The sequence below is a fragment of the Notechis scutatus genome, chromosome 2, assembly GCF_049901735.1.
Source record: "Notechis scutatus isolate UNSWTSFEM ecotype Mainland chromosome 2, rNotScu1.2, whole genome shotgun sequence".
Classification (NCBI taxonomy): domain Eukaryota; kingdom Metazoa; phylum Chordata; class Lepidosauria; order Squamata; family Elapidae; genus Notechis; species Notechis scutatus.
Genome location: NC_142010.1, coordinates 200,233,797 through 200,248,545, shown reverse-complemented (window position 1 = coordinate 200,248,545; position 14,749 = coordinate 200,233,797). Strand labels below are relative to the sequence as shown.

At 41.0% G+C, this 14,749-nt stretch overlaps 1 non-coding gene across 1 annotated transcript; it reads left to right on the top strand.

The window, feature by feature from the left end:
• Positions 1-14,345: 14,345 nt before the first annotated feature.
• LOC113417664 (U6 spliceosomal RNA) lies at positions 14,346-14,452 on the top strand. Its single transcript, XR_003371657.1, has one exon. It is a non-coding gene; the product is annotated as a U6 spliceosomal RNA (small nuclear RNA).
• The last annotated feature ends 297 nt before the right edge of the window (positions 14,453-14,749 follow it).

The following is a 14,749-nucleotide window of genomic DNA, read 5'->3' as shown; positions in this document are numbered from 1 at the left end:
CACGCCACTAACCGTTACAGTTTTGCGAAGGCATTTGACCATTTCATTTGCAGTTTGCCTGAATCACGGCAGCTGCCAAACAGTGTGAACAGAACTGTCAAGCGACAATTGCCTTTAGAGGCCTTTTTTTGACAGTCTCCCTGGTCGCAAGGGAATTAAATTAGTTATTGACCTTTTCTGGCCAATTTGTACGCCTTTGAGACTGGAGAGGCAGCAATACTGCCAGGTGAATCAGATTGCCTGTCATATTATTAAAATGGCGGACTTAACAGCTAATTGCGGCCGCGCAGGCAGGAGAGTGGAAGAACCGGCTCATAGGCTGTTGGGTTCCCAGAGCCATGAAGCATCTGCCGCAACAGCTTCGATGAGCACTACAAAGCCCAAATCCAAAGAGCTCCAAGGTGGCTGAGCACGAGAGGCGCAGAGATAGGGCTCTGAATAGGCTGTGGGCTAAAGGACAGTGAGAAGCAGCCCAGAGAAGCCCTCAATACAGGGCTTTACCCTTTGGTCTCTCGTCGGCACCAAGAACTTTCACGAAACTGTTAGCAGCCCTAGCAGCCCATCTTAGGGATATCCCAGTCGGAGTCCAGTGTTATCTGGATGACATCCTAGTCCAATCCTCTTCTGCACCTTAGGCAGTGGAGGATTGAGGATCATCCAGGTGCTCCAGGAGCACGGTTTTTATGTAAATATGGCCAAGAGCCATTTTTCTCCCACTAACTGTTTGCTCCATCTAGGAGCCATAATAGACACCTTGGCGTGCAAGGTCTATCTATACCAGGAGCGTCAGTTGAACTTAAAGGAATTGATTATCCTTGTAAAATCAAAGCACAGGGTACCCCTGGCCAGGGGTGGATTTCTACAGGTTCTGTCCACCTCTGTAGAACCAGTAGCTCTGACGAGCAGCAAACATAGAGCCGGTTCTATGTCTGCTGATATTTTTGCCCACCTGCCCACCTGGGTTCTTACCTGATCTTTATTTCCTGATTTTTCAACTTCAGCTGCCGAACGAGGCACAGCTGCAGTTACAAAAGCAGGAAAAGAGGGCTGTTTCAAAGGCTGCTTCTCTGAATGCAGACTGCTGATGACAATTTACAGGTGCGCGGCTCCCAGCGTGCAGGAAAGCTTGTAAATCCTGAACTGGTAGTTAACCCTGTTGTATCCCACCCCTGCTCACGGCTTCTGGGCAAAATGGTTTCAAAATGGTTTCATAGTTCCCTGGGTATGCCTGCATGCCAGGGCTCTGCAATTATTTCTTCTACTCTTTCAAAAGGCAGACAGGAGTAGTTCCCATTCCCAGGTTTGGGTCCCACCAGAGGTTATTAAATCCTTCCATTGGTGGTTTTCACAAGCTCTTACTTCGGGAACCCTATTCAAGGGACCTAACCGGATAGTTCTGATCACCAATGCCAGCCTATTTGGCTGGGGAGCTCATCTCCAATCCAGGATGGTCCAGGGACAATGGTCTCAGGCCGATCTGGCTCATAACATTAATTGGTTAGAACTCAGGGTGGTCCTGACAAAATTTCAGGATGTTGTATCAGACAATTATGTTCTGGTATTAACAGACAATGTGACCACTAAAGCACATGTGAATCGCATGGGGGGAACCCATTCTAGACTCCTGATGCTAGAGGCTGTATAACTGTGCCTCTGGGTGGAGAGACACTATGTCTTGCTCAGGACTGAGCATATTTCTGGCATATCCAACATACAGGCAGACTGGCTTAGTAGGGCCACAATAAACCACTCAAAGTGGCATCTGCACCCCACTTTATTTCAGGAGCTGTCCGGACGACCAGCAGTTGGCCTCTTCACCTCTCAGGACAACGCACAATTCCCAAGATTCTTGTCCAGGTTTGCTATTCTTGGGGCAGAAGGGATGGACCCCTTACGCAACCCTTGGCCCCAGAGGCTCCTTTATGCATTTCCCTCCCTGCCCCTTATCCCGAGGGTGAAACAGAAACTATTGAGGGAAAGAGTGGAGCTTCTACTTATCTCTCCTCACTGGCCCAGACGGCCATGGTTTGCCGACTTGGTAAGCCTTTCGGTGACCAGCCCTTGGAGGATGCTGGTGGAAAGAGTATCCTTCAGCCAGGGGCCCTTGCTGCATCCGGACCTCCAGTGGTTCAATTGACTGCTTGGAGATTGAGCGGGGATTTCTGATCCGGGACCATTAATCCTCCAAAGCGATACAAACTATCCAGGCATACAGGAGGCCTTTCACAAATCATATTTATGATGCGATGTAGAGAGCCTGTGCCTGGTGCTCCAGGTCAAGGTTGGACCTGCATCAGTGTCAGTTGCCAAGGTGTTGGACTTCCTCCAGGACAATGCCCCTTCTATACCATAATGCCAAATAATGTGCTTCTTTGTTACATACTTTATTTCATCATTTAAGTCATTTCAGAGGTGCTGCTGCTTTTGGGTAAATTTCTTTTTTTTTTTTCCAATTTCTTTTCTGTGTTGAGTTGTGGCGTAATTTGAGTAGGAATAAATAGTTTATATAACTATATAAATATAGTTATATAAGTAAAGATAATACAAGAACAAAGTTCAATCATATAATCTTTCTGTTAGAGTAACATTCATGCTAAATTTTTCTGATAAGCTTCTTGAAATGTTGTTTTTGTCTAAAGAAGCATATTTTACTCCAGATGATAAATATTGCTTATTTTCAGGAAATGGAAACACATGTTACATTCTCCAGCTAGAATTTGGGTGTATAACTCTGCCAGTAGAAATATTGGCTTAAATAAATTGGCGTGGTGGGGCAACTAGCCTTAACAATTGTAGTCACACTGTTCAGAGTCACGGTGTCACTGAAAAAAGTAAGTTACAACCAGTCTTCACTCTTAAAACATCCCCATGGTCACATAATCGAAATTTGGGCACTTGGCAATTGGTATGTATCTAAGACAATTGTAGTGTCTTGGGGTTATGTGATTACTGATTGCAACTGGCTTTGCATAAGCAAAGTCAAGGGAGGAAGTGGATTTGCTTCATGACCACATGATTTGCTTAACAACCATAGCAAAAAAGGTGGCAAAATCAGGCAGAACTCACTCAATAACCACCTTGTTTAGTAATGGAAATTTTGATCCCAAGCGTGGTTATAAGTTGAGGATACCGGTAATAGACGACCTAGCTCACTGTAGGCATACCCTTCAGTCTATATCCATGCTAGGCTTGGTTGAAGCCTGGACACAGCCTGAAACTGAGACATTAGACCAAATTCTTTTGAAATGCCCCAACTACCACTTTTGGAGGGCAGAGTTAATCTCTCTTCTTATTACAAGCTTTTCAGAACAGTCTCACATGGTAATCATGAATTACTTATGAAATGATCAGGATTTGAAAGGTTTTAGAATTGTAGCCAAATTCTCTACCATCTCTTTTTGGAACTGATTGCTTGCCCAGGTGTTCCTAGTTCAGGCATGTGACAGTTAACAACTTTAAACTATCACCAATGTTTTAATAACGTGTACTGTACATACTAATCTGTTTATTATTTGGGGTGGATGAACTGTAGGCCTTGTACATCACTAGTCTGGGGATAAGACTTTCTTTTGAGAGAACAAAGGTGATATGAGTTTAGCCATCTTGATTACTGCTTATTACTGGAACATGAGTGTTGAGAGACCGAACCAAATATTAACATTTCTTAATGATTGGACTTACTATCTTCTAGCTTGTGGGGAAAGAAACACTTCTGAAGCAGGTATGCAATTATTTGCAATGTATTACTTCCTGAAGCATATATTTCTTGCTTAAGTATAAATTCATTATTTTAATTCCTTAGTAAGGACATTTATCAGGGCATCGGCCTGACAGGCAGATGTTAAAAGATTAACAGTAAGAATGTCCTGGCTAAAGAATACTTAAGAGCACAAAGAAATCTGTCCAAAGACTTCCAGTTTGCGAGCTCAGCCAGGCAAAGAGGATGAAATTAACATCAGAGACTAGTCATTAAACTACATGTCTCCCTAAAGATGTAACTGTTCTGTACAATGCAGAAAGTGTTACATGTAGTTTTCAACTTATGACCACAACTGAGCCTGGAATTATGGTCCTAAGATGTGCTAGCAGGCCACCATGTGACAATTCCAAATTTTACAACTTTTTTCCTGGTGATAGTTAAGCAAACATGGGAGTCCTGAAGCAAACACTATGGTCATTAAGTGAATCCAATATCTGCAATGGGCTTTTTTTTTTTTGACAGAAACCAGAAGTAAATTCCTGTTTCTTGGAAAAAAACCCACCATAAATCATGGTCATATAACTCTGGGATGCTGCAAATGACTGTAGACGTGAGCACCCAACATGCAATCTTATGTCGGGGGTGGAGGTGCACCCATCAAAACTTTGAATACAGGTCATAAGTAGCACAACAAACTTTTTTTTAAAATATAAATTTTATTTGGGTTTTCACAAAAACATAATACAAATAAAACATCTTTTTTTGAGAATAGCATGATCCCGGGTTATCACTTCTCCATACAGACACAAACTCAATTTCATATTCATCTTTGTGTTCTATTCCATATTTTATTACTATTTTAACATTTTCTCCATAATTTTTCCCCTCCCTTGGTTTTCTCAACTTTATTTTTAATTATCTCATATCTAAATTCAATTATATATCTTTTTCTAAGTTTCAATGTCTTTCTAATCATTATATTTATACTTTTGTCTGTCCTGTTTCAATTTCATATTATCTTTTCTCATTAAACAAATTTTCCCCTGTAGTTACTAATTGGAGTATGACACCTTTATATCTTTTAATTTTATCCATTCAACTCTTATTTAAACTTCAATTTATGCCTTTAAAATTATAACATTCAATATAGTACATAACTTCCAGTCAAATTCTGCTTGGTACATTCTTAAAATACACACTATGTTCAATAGACTATGTTCAATAGACTATGTTCAATAGACGCAATCTACATAGACTTCTGTAAAGCCTTTGATTCAGTGGTACACGACAAACTACTCCTAAAAATAAAATCCTATGGTATCTCTGGACAACTGAATAACTGGATAGAAGCATTCCTGTCAAACAGACAACAAATGGTCAAAATCGGGAGCGTCCTATCAAATCCAGTACCTGTCAATAGTGGTGTTCCCCAAGGCAGTGTTCTAGGACCAACTCTCTTCATACTCTACATAAATGACCTCTGTGATCATATTAAGAGCAATTGCGTTCTCTTCGCTGATGATGTAAAGCTGTTCAATACCACAGACAATACTGCTACCCTACAAAAAGATCTTGACTATGTATCCGAATGGTCAAACAAATGGCAACTTCAAATCTCAACAAATAAATGCTCTGTCTTACATATTGGCAAAAAAAAATCAGAAAATAAAATACAAGCTGAATAGTCAAGATCTTGTTGATGACCCAAGCTCTGTAAAGGACCTTGGAATACTCACCTCTAATGATCTAAGTGCTAGAGCACACTGCAACTACATAGCCAAAAAAGCATTAAGAGTTGTTAACCTAATCCTACGTAGCTTTTTCTCTGGTAATATCACACTACTAACCAGAGCATACAAAACATTTGCTAGACCAATACTCGAATACAGTTCATCAGTCTGGAACCCACACTACGTATCTGATATTAGCACAATTGAGAAAGTCCAGAAATATTTCACAAGAAGAGTTCTCCACTCCTCTACTCGCTGTAGAATACCTTATGCCACCAGACTTGAAATTCTAGAACTAGAAAACCTTGAATTACGCCGTCTTCGGTCTGACTTAAGCATGGTATACAAAATCATACATTGCAATGTCCTACCTGTCAATGAATACTTCAGCTTCAACCATAACAACACAAGAGCACACAATAGATACAAACTCAAAGTAAACCGCACCAAACTTGATTGCAGGAAATACGACTTCAGCAATAGAGTGGTCAATGTCTGGAATACTCTACCCGACTCTGTAGTTTCTTCCCCAAACCCCAAAAACTTTAACCTTAGACTGTCTACTATTGACCTCACCCCTTTCCTAAGAGGTCTGTAGGGGCGTGCATAAGCGCACCAACGTGCCTACCGTCCCTGTCCTATTGTTTCTCTTATTCTTTTATTTTTCTTATATGTAACCATTTCATGTATTCACAACTATGTATACATTTATACTTATTATCTTGTAAACAATTGGCAAATCAAATAAAATAAATAAATAAATAAATACATACATACATACATACATACATACATACATATTATCTTTGGGGTTTCTTAGGATGGCTGCTATTTTTCTGTCTGTTTTGAAGGCAGTCTTGATGTGATGCCTGTGTAGTATCTTACTGATTTTGTCTGTAGTACCTGCCCTACATAAGGATCATAAGGATCAATCAGGATGAAGAAAAACCATTCTGGCACAGCAGTAGGCTAGCCCCAAATTTAAAACTGAAACGGCTGTGAAAGTCTGACTCACAGACGAACACAATACAGAAGCCTGATGATGGCAGATGAGATTCTGCCGAAACGTTGCTACAACTTTAAAAGCACAACTATAATGACGTGAGAAAATATCTGAACAAAGCTGAATACCATACATACATACATACATACATACATACAGACAGACAGACAGATAGATATATTCGTAGATTTTCCCAGGTACAGGTATGTAGGTCTAGGTGTGTTCGGGTCTTTTCCCATGTAAGATTAAAACACGAGAGGCTAATGGAAAAAAGATCACTACAAAACAAACGACCCAGGAGATTACAGCACAAGATCCAGGATATCTCCACAACAAAACTCACCAGGCCATCACAAAGCCCATTATACCAACATCAACTCCATCAACCAATCAAGAGGCAGCAGCGCAGCCAACCAGTCCAGCACACCAGTCCCCATCACCAGTATTTATAGAGAGACGGCAGCTCCGATCAGACACTGCTTGCGCTGGCACGAAGCCGAAAGCACCAGCATGAGGATGGCGAGTGGGACCTTGCCGAAACGTCGCCAAGATACTCTTAATCTTACACGGGAAAAGACCCGAACACACCTAGACCTACATACATACATACATACATACATACATACATACATACATACATATTATTCAGCTTTGTTCGGGTATTTTCCCACGTCATTGTAGTTGTGCTTTTAAAGTTGTAGCAACGTTTCGGCAGAATCTCATCTGCCATCATCAGGCTTCTGGGATGACAGATGAGATTCTGCCAAAAGGTTGCTACAACTTTAAAAGCACAACTACAATGACGTGGGAAAATACCCGGACAAAGCTGAATACCATACATGTAAGTACCCGCGAAAACTTAAGAATGAATGAATGAATGAATGAATGAATGAATGAATGAATATATATATATATATATATATATATATATATATATATGTTTTCTGAGGTTCTCGCGGTATTTGTATGTGGATCTTTGGTTATTCTGAGTTAGCTGAGACATTCATCTCCAGAACAAAATGCTTAGCTGATGAACAACACCTAAAACCGAACTAAACACTCTCACCAACGTACTCACAGCCAATGGATTCCAAAGAAAGAAGATTACCCACCTAATCCAAAAAGAAACCCCAACCAAAATCCAAGACAGAGAACAAGAGAATGGCAAAGCCCTCCTCCCATATATAAAAGGCACTACAGACAAAATCAGCAAGATCCTCCAAAAACACAACATTAAAACAGCATTCTGCACAAACAGAAAAATATCCACCATCCTAAGAAACCCTAAAGACAAAATCGAGTTAGAAAACCAAGGAGTATACGAAATCCCTTGCACCGCCTGCCCCACCACATACATTGGACAAACTAACAGAAGAATAAGTTATGCGTTGAAGAACATAAGAACTCAATCAAAAAAGAAGAACTTCCTGGTCCAACACCTCAAAGCCACAGGACATGAGATTGACTTTAAAAATACCAGAACTATCGCTAAAACCGAACACTTCAACAACAGAATAATCAGAGAAGCCATAGAGAAAAACGCCCACACAGCATGAATAAAAGAGATGACACCTCCGCTTACCAGCCATTTGGAAACCCGCCCTCATGAACAGACAGTACCTAACATGATGAATGACACCAGACCCACACCCACGAGGGCCACACAAGATGCCACCACCACACTTCCACGTAAAAGCAGACTCACACCCACACAGAAGATGAGACACGACCACAGACCAGAAGCCGCACTGCAGCTGCATCACTACCCACTTCAAACCCCTCTGAGCCATGAAGCGAACTGACCCCCACCATGAAGATGCAGCACGACCACGAACTCGAAGCCAAACAGCAAGATCACAGCTCACCAGCTCAAATCCCCAGTAACTAAGACCAACCTGAGCACAACCAAGCCCCCACACCTGAACAGAACACACCTCCAGCCAATCAGAACATGGCCAACCTCCAACCAATCAGAACACAGCCAAACCCCCAACCAATAAGAACACACCCCCACCCAATCAGAACACAGCCAAGCCCCACCCAATCAAGTCACACCCTCACTAGCAGTTAAAAGGAAGAAGCAGCTGCAAGCTCACATCACTCTGAGAAGCACAGAGCTGAAGACAGAAGCCTGAAGATGATGAATGAGACTTCATGAACCGTTGCCTAGATACTTCCAATCTTACGCGGGAGGAAACCCGAATAACCAAAGATCCACATATATATATATATATATATATATATATATATATATATATATATATATGTATGTATGTATGTATGTATGTATGTATGTATGTATGTATGTATATATATAAACAATAGTAAATAAAACACTCATTCCATTCCAATTCAATTCTATCATTAATATTAGTTAGAATCTTAACGTCTTTAACAATTCTTTTCAATTGAATATCATACTTCCTTGGGAACACTTATAAACTTTCCATAATTCTTTTTTTTCATATTTTTCTTCACTTATATTTTTATAAATTATTAATAATAATTAAAATGTTCCCATCCTAAAAAATGTACCTTTGCAGAATCCCTTTTTCAATTAAATTTTTACCTATTATCTCTAAATAGGCTTATACTTTCAATCCTTATACATTTTCCCTGTTTCTCTATATCTTGTTTCTATCTTTTATAACTTCTTTTCCTTTCCTTCTTCCCCACTCTTCTTCTCCCTTCCCTTTTTGCCCCCTTGTCTCTCTACTTCTAATTCTCTCTTCTGTAATCTCTTCTGTTGCTTCCTAATGTTGTAATTATTTTTCAAACTATTCTTTTTGGGGGTTGTTTTTTCAAATCTTAAACTTTTCACTCTCTTTCCCCCTTTCCTTTTCCCCCCCACTTGATCATTACTTGATCATTGAAGATGACTTCTTCTTTGTCCCGACCTTCTTGTTCTACAAGCATTTCTTGTTGTTTCTCATAGTTCCAGATCTCCATTTCTAAAAATTGAAATACGAAGCCAAAAGAACCTCTTCCTTCTTGTGCATCTTCTTTCTGTTTTTTAAGTTCCACTTTCAGTTCTTCTAAAAGTGATGCCATTTTAAACACTTTTAAACAACCACCCGATTGATTTTAGTCATTTAAATCCAATAGACAACAATCCAAAAATCACCAAGTAATCCAAATAATCCAAAGCTGTTTCTTCTTGCTTCTTTTTTCCACTTTCTCTTCCTGGGGTTCTATTATTTTGTTGCAAAGTTTCAGTTAGAATGTATCTTTTAGGAACCTTGTTAAGGTTTCACTATACGTTGCTTTTAGTTCCAGGCAGTCTCCTCCATTTTTTCAGATCCCGCCCTTTTATTTTTTTCCTTTTCTCTCCTTTCCTGCTTTTAAAGGTTTTTGAGTATCCAAACATCTTTATTATCCCTTTTACGTTTTATTTTCACCTTAAATGCCTTTTGATGTCAAAGTGGATTTTTGTCAATTTCTTACTTAAATCTCTTAGCTGTCAGTATAATGAAGGGAAGAAAAAAAAGCCAAATCCTTTCCCTTCCCTCTCTCCTTCGCTGCTTCAAAGTCTTCTTTGGGAACAATGTTATTTTTTATAGTTCAAATTCTAGGGTACCTTACATTGTTGCTTTTTCAGTTCAACCTGGTCAACCAAAACTTTCTCTTCTTATCTTCCTCCTGCACATTCTTTTCCAGTCGAGTTCTTCTTTGAGGTGGCCATTTCTGACCACTGCTGCAACCGCCTTCGGGAAAGGGAATAATGGCCAACTGAGGAGGAGAGATGCGGCTCTCCTCGACCCTGCTGGCGGTCTCCCTGCTCTTCACCACCTCTATGGGATGGCTTAGCCCTAAATCCAGCCAGCTCGGGGCGCTCCGGCAGCGAGCACAGATCGAAACCGCGCACGATCACGGATTCAGTCCATCACCGAAGAAGCTCAAGCCGGAGGTCCTTGGGAGGTCCATTATAACTTTGAATGGTCACTAGGCAACCACTCATAAGTCAGGAACTACCCATTGAGAATATAATGGGATTATATTACTAAAAACCATACCACATATCTTTTAAAGAAATTCCATATTGGCAACAATGATGGGGATCTATGCCTTTTGACAGGACAGGGGCAAAGTTGCAATGCAGTGCATAACTGTAATAGCATGTACCTGTTCCTTATTTGTATGTTTTGTTGCTCAAGGTTCTGTTCCCTAATAGAAATACGCACTGCATAATTTTCATAACACTTTCCCCTAAATTTGGTAGTTTATTTTATCTCATTTATGAAAAGCTGACATATCTATCTGGTTGTTCATTTGCCTCAGAATTGTCCACATGGATAGACAGAAAGAAATGTTTCCCCATTAAACTTGGATATTATCTGTGCTTTATCTTTATCTAAAACATGCTTATTCTGGAAACTGTAGATTTAATATTCAATTGCTTATTCAATAATCAGCTTGATGGTCAGAGAACAGGCTGCTATTTCAGGTAAATCTTGACTGATCAGTAAGTCTATGGGTAAACCTGGGATTCAGATATTACCTTCCTATCCGTGACTAAAATCCTCAGGGGTGGAAGCTTTTCAAGGGCCAAACTATCAAATCCCAGCCATGACCCAAATAAAGGAAATGATACACAGATGCTTTTGGTCAGTTAAAAAGTGGATCAAAGAAAGATTTAGTCATTTAGAGCACTATTTTAGAGGCAAATAAACCTAATAAATAAATATTTCTCAGACTTCTCCCAGTTATGTAATTAGCTTTTATTGCAGCTTGCAGTCCACCCTGGTTAATGCAGGGTTGGACATGCCTAATGCCACATATTTTAGGACCAAAACCTGTTGTGAAAAAGAGGAGATAATATGGAAAAAAAGACCTTTTTCCCCATATTATTGGAAGAATATTATTATTATATTATTTTTCCATATTATTAAAAGACCTGCAACCTTACTTAACATATTACATATACACACTACAAATTGCTCTCATCCACACTAATATACACTGTTACTACAATTATCTTCCTCTCCTGCCTTCACTATATTTCCTAAAGTTCCTCAGCACATCAGGAAATTGGATAATGTTAAGCAGGGGTGGGATACGACAGGGTTAACTACCGGTTCGGGATTTACGAGCTTCCCTGCACGTCACCAGCATGCTGTGTGCAGAGACGCAGCCTTTGAAACAGCCCTTTTCTCCAGATGAGCTGTTCAGAGCATCCATTGTTTGGGATGATGCTTCTGTCGCTCGTTTGATAGGCTGGGCTTTAATTGAGAGGACGCTCCTCCTCCTCCACGGGACTCCTCCCTAGTGTCCCCAGTTTTTGCTCAGCCTTCATGAATATAGGCAGCTTAATTTCCTTTCCCTTGGCCGGAATAGCAAAGGCTTCAAAAGGAATCAACAAAAAGGTTTGCTTTTAAACTCTAAACAACTCCTTTAAGGCTTTTAGTTTCAATGTGTCAAGCAGCTCCCTGCGATATATAACTCGAGCCAAGGGAGCTCACTGTAGCTTCAGATAATGATCTCTCGCCCCCAGGACGATCGGAGGTGATAATGCCTCAGCCACATGGCTAACAACTCACATTACGATCTTTTCAAGCCAAGCCGCTACGATCGCTGCCGCCCGCACCCGACGGGAGAGGCTCCATTTTAAAAGGGTCTGAGCCTTTTTTCTCTCCCCTGGGAACACCGTCTGGGGTGGGGGCATCAGCGCCCATCTGCCCCACCGCGCCTTTTTATTCAAGGGGAAACTCTGCAGTATCGACTCCCCACAAGGCGTGGAAGTGCTGCTGAGCCGATTTAACTGATTACGCGCCTAAAGAGATAACGGCTGGCGCCATTACAGACTCACTAACCATGCGGGAGTGATCTGCATTTTATTTCTGGAACTGTGAGAGGCTTTTCTTTCCCCAAGCAGGGGTTTCCTTCCTGGAACCCGAGGGAAATCACCCTAATACATGTGTGTGTGTGTGTGTGTGTGTGTGTGTGTGTGTGTGTGTGTGTGTGTATAGATAGATAGATAGATAGATAGATAGATAGATGATATAGACATAGATATAGAGATAGATAGATAGATAGATAGATAGATAGATAGATAGATAGATAGACAGACAGACAGACAGACAGACAGACAGACAGACAGATAGATATAGATATTCAGATATAATTATTCTATTTTGGACCCTTATTCATTAAGGAGGAAACTGTTGGCTTATGCCCTCACAGAATTAAACAGCAGCACCACAGCGAGCACCAAGGCCCATGTCCACCTGTGCAGGAAGCTGTCGCAGGCCTACATCTTATTTCAACAATTCCTCCTTTCTAGGCCTATGAGGTGTTCCAAATTTGGCTAATTCGGAAATAATAATATTAACAACAAAATAATAATAACGATAATAATAATAGGAACAGGAATAAGAATTCAATATTCTTACATAAGGTTATACAAAACTGGGGAGCATTTTTTTTAGGGTTCCCTGGCCATTGCTGGTTCAGGCCCCTGGGGGTGCCAACCGCCCAACATTTCAACCTCATTAACAGTAAAATTTAATAAGCGGTCACAATGGCAAGCGGCAGTAGCTCAAGAGCCATGTCAAAATTCTCAAACCTCATCTCCTCCAGACCTACTTCGGCTCCAATCCCCCTCTGCAACCACTCCTGAATCTGTCTGTGTAATCCAGATGCAGCACAGCTGCACAAGATCAGGTAGCCCATCTAGATCAGTACAAGTGACTCGAAGTACCTCTGTGGCCACATTGCTCCAACAATGGTCAGATTCTGTCAAGATGATGACTTACCGGAAAAGATCCCCACAAAGATGAGACTGTGGATGGAATTAGCAATACGCCAACGTATCTGCAGGGGTGCAGCATACTGCTCTGAACAACAGAGCGCTCCTTCTGACTGGAATTCCCTATAACTCTGGTCGCTAAGCAGGACAGAACATCCTTACCCTCAGGTATCTCTCCACAGGAGATTCTGTAGTTTCAGATATACTCCCACAAGGTATATAGAAGAAGCAAGGGCTATTGATCGGGTGGAGCCAGAGGACTCAGAGTTCTCCTCAAATTCTCAAATTCTAGTTAGATTCGCATCGGCTCACATTAAGAGGTGATGGTTGATGCTACATCTTGACGACTAAAACAATGCAGGCATCATTTTGTTTATAAGAATTCCATGGCATTATCTGTTGAGAGGCCACTTCCCCTCACAAGGATCTCCGTGAGGGTCCAGGGAACATTTATGCCGATTATGGGCCTCTTTCTGAGGTTGACTATTGGGCTTCCTTTTTAAGTTGGCAGCTCTCACAGAATTCTAGCAGCACAGTAACAGTGAGCGCCAAGGTCTGTGTCCGTCTGGGCAGGAAGCTGTTGAGGGCCAGTGACTGCAGGATCACCCAATTGCAATACAGGACCTGAAAGGTGTTCTCTATTTGGCCTCACAATTTGATTCCATATTCAGTCATCAAATTATGAGTTTGGTAACAGCACAACAATTTATGTTAGTAGCTGTGCACAGATACAACAAAAATATTATCAATAATAACAATATTAATGATATCAATATTATTATGAGTAATAACATAATAACAAATTTACCAAAAAAAGGGGGGGGGAGCAAATATCAAGAGGATTCCCTGCCTCTGTTTACATCAGTCCTCTGAACCAGTCAATAGTCCATTAATATCTCATACACATATAGATATATAGGTATAGATATCTCACCTTGTGGGCTTTAGGTCAGAATCTTCAAGGGCAACCAAAAATACCCCCAGAGGACAATAAACCAACTCAAAGTAGGTCAAAATGTCCTAGAGAGACCTCTAAGGCAACAAAGGATGCCAAGAGACACCAAAATATGTTAGATGAGCATATTTTAAATTTTAAAAAAAATGCATGAGGGAGGTTGAACAGAAGTCTCAGTCCTCTTCCCCAGCAAGGCTGGTCCCAGTTCCAGAGTGCTCGCTTCAGCAGCACATATACTAAAATTGGAATGATACAGAGAAGATTAGCATGGCCCCTGCGCAAGGATGACACGCAAATTTGTGAAGTATTCCATATTTCACCTTGCCTCCATCCCTGGATCTCTCAACGCCATCCAGGAGAGCCTCAGAGGGACCGTTTCAACCCAGGCCTTCAGCAGCGCTACTTGCCTGACAGACAGTTGTGGGACCACACCAGAATTCCTCCTCCCAGAGGATATCCCTGACAAATTGAAGGCCTGGAGGGACATGGCAACTTGAAGAGGCATCGCAGCCAGAGCACAGAAGAAGTTGATGGCTAGGCAGCCTCCACAATCTGACCTCGATTCTCACTCAATTTAGTTACTATGCAGAATAGACCTTCATTATCAGCAGGTACC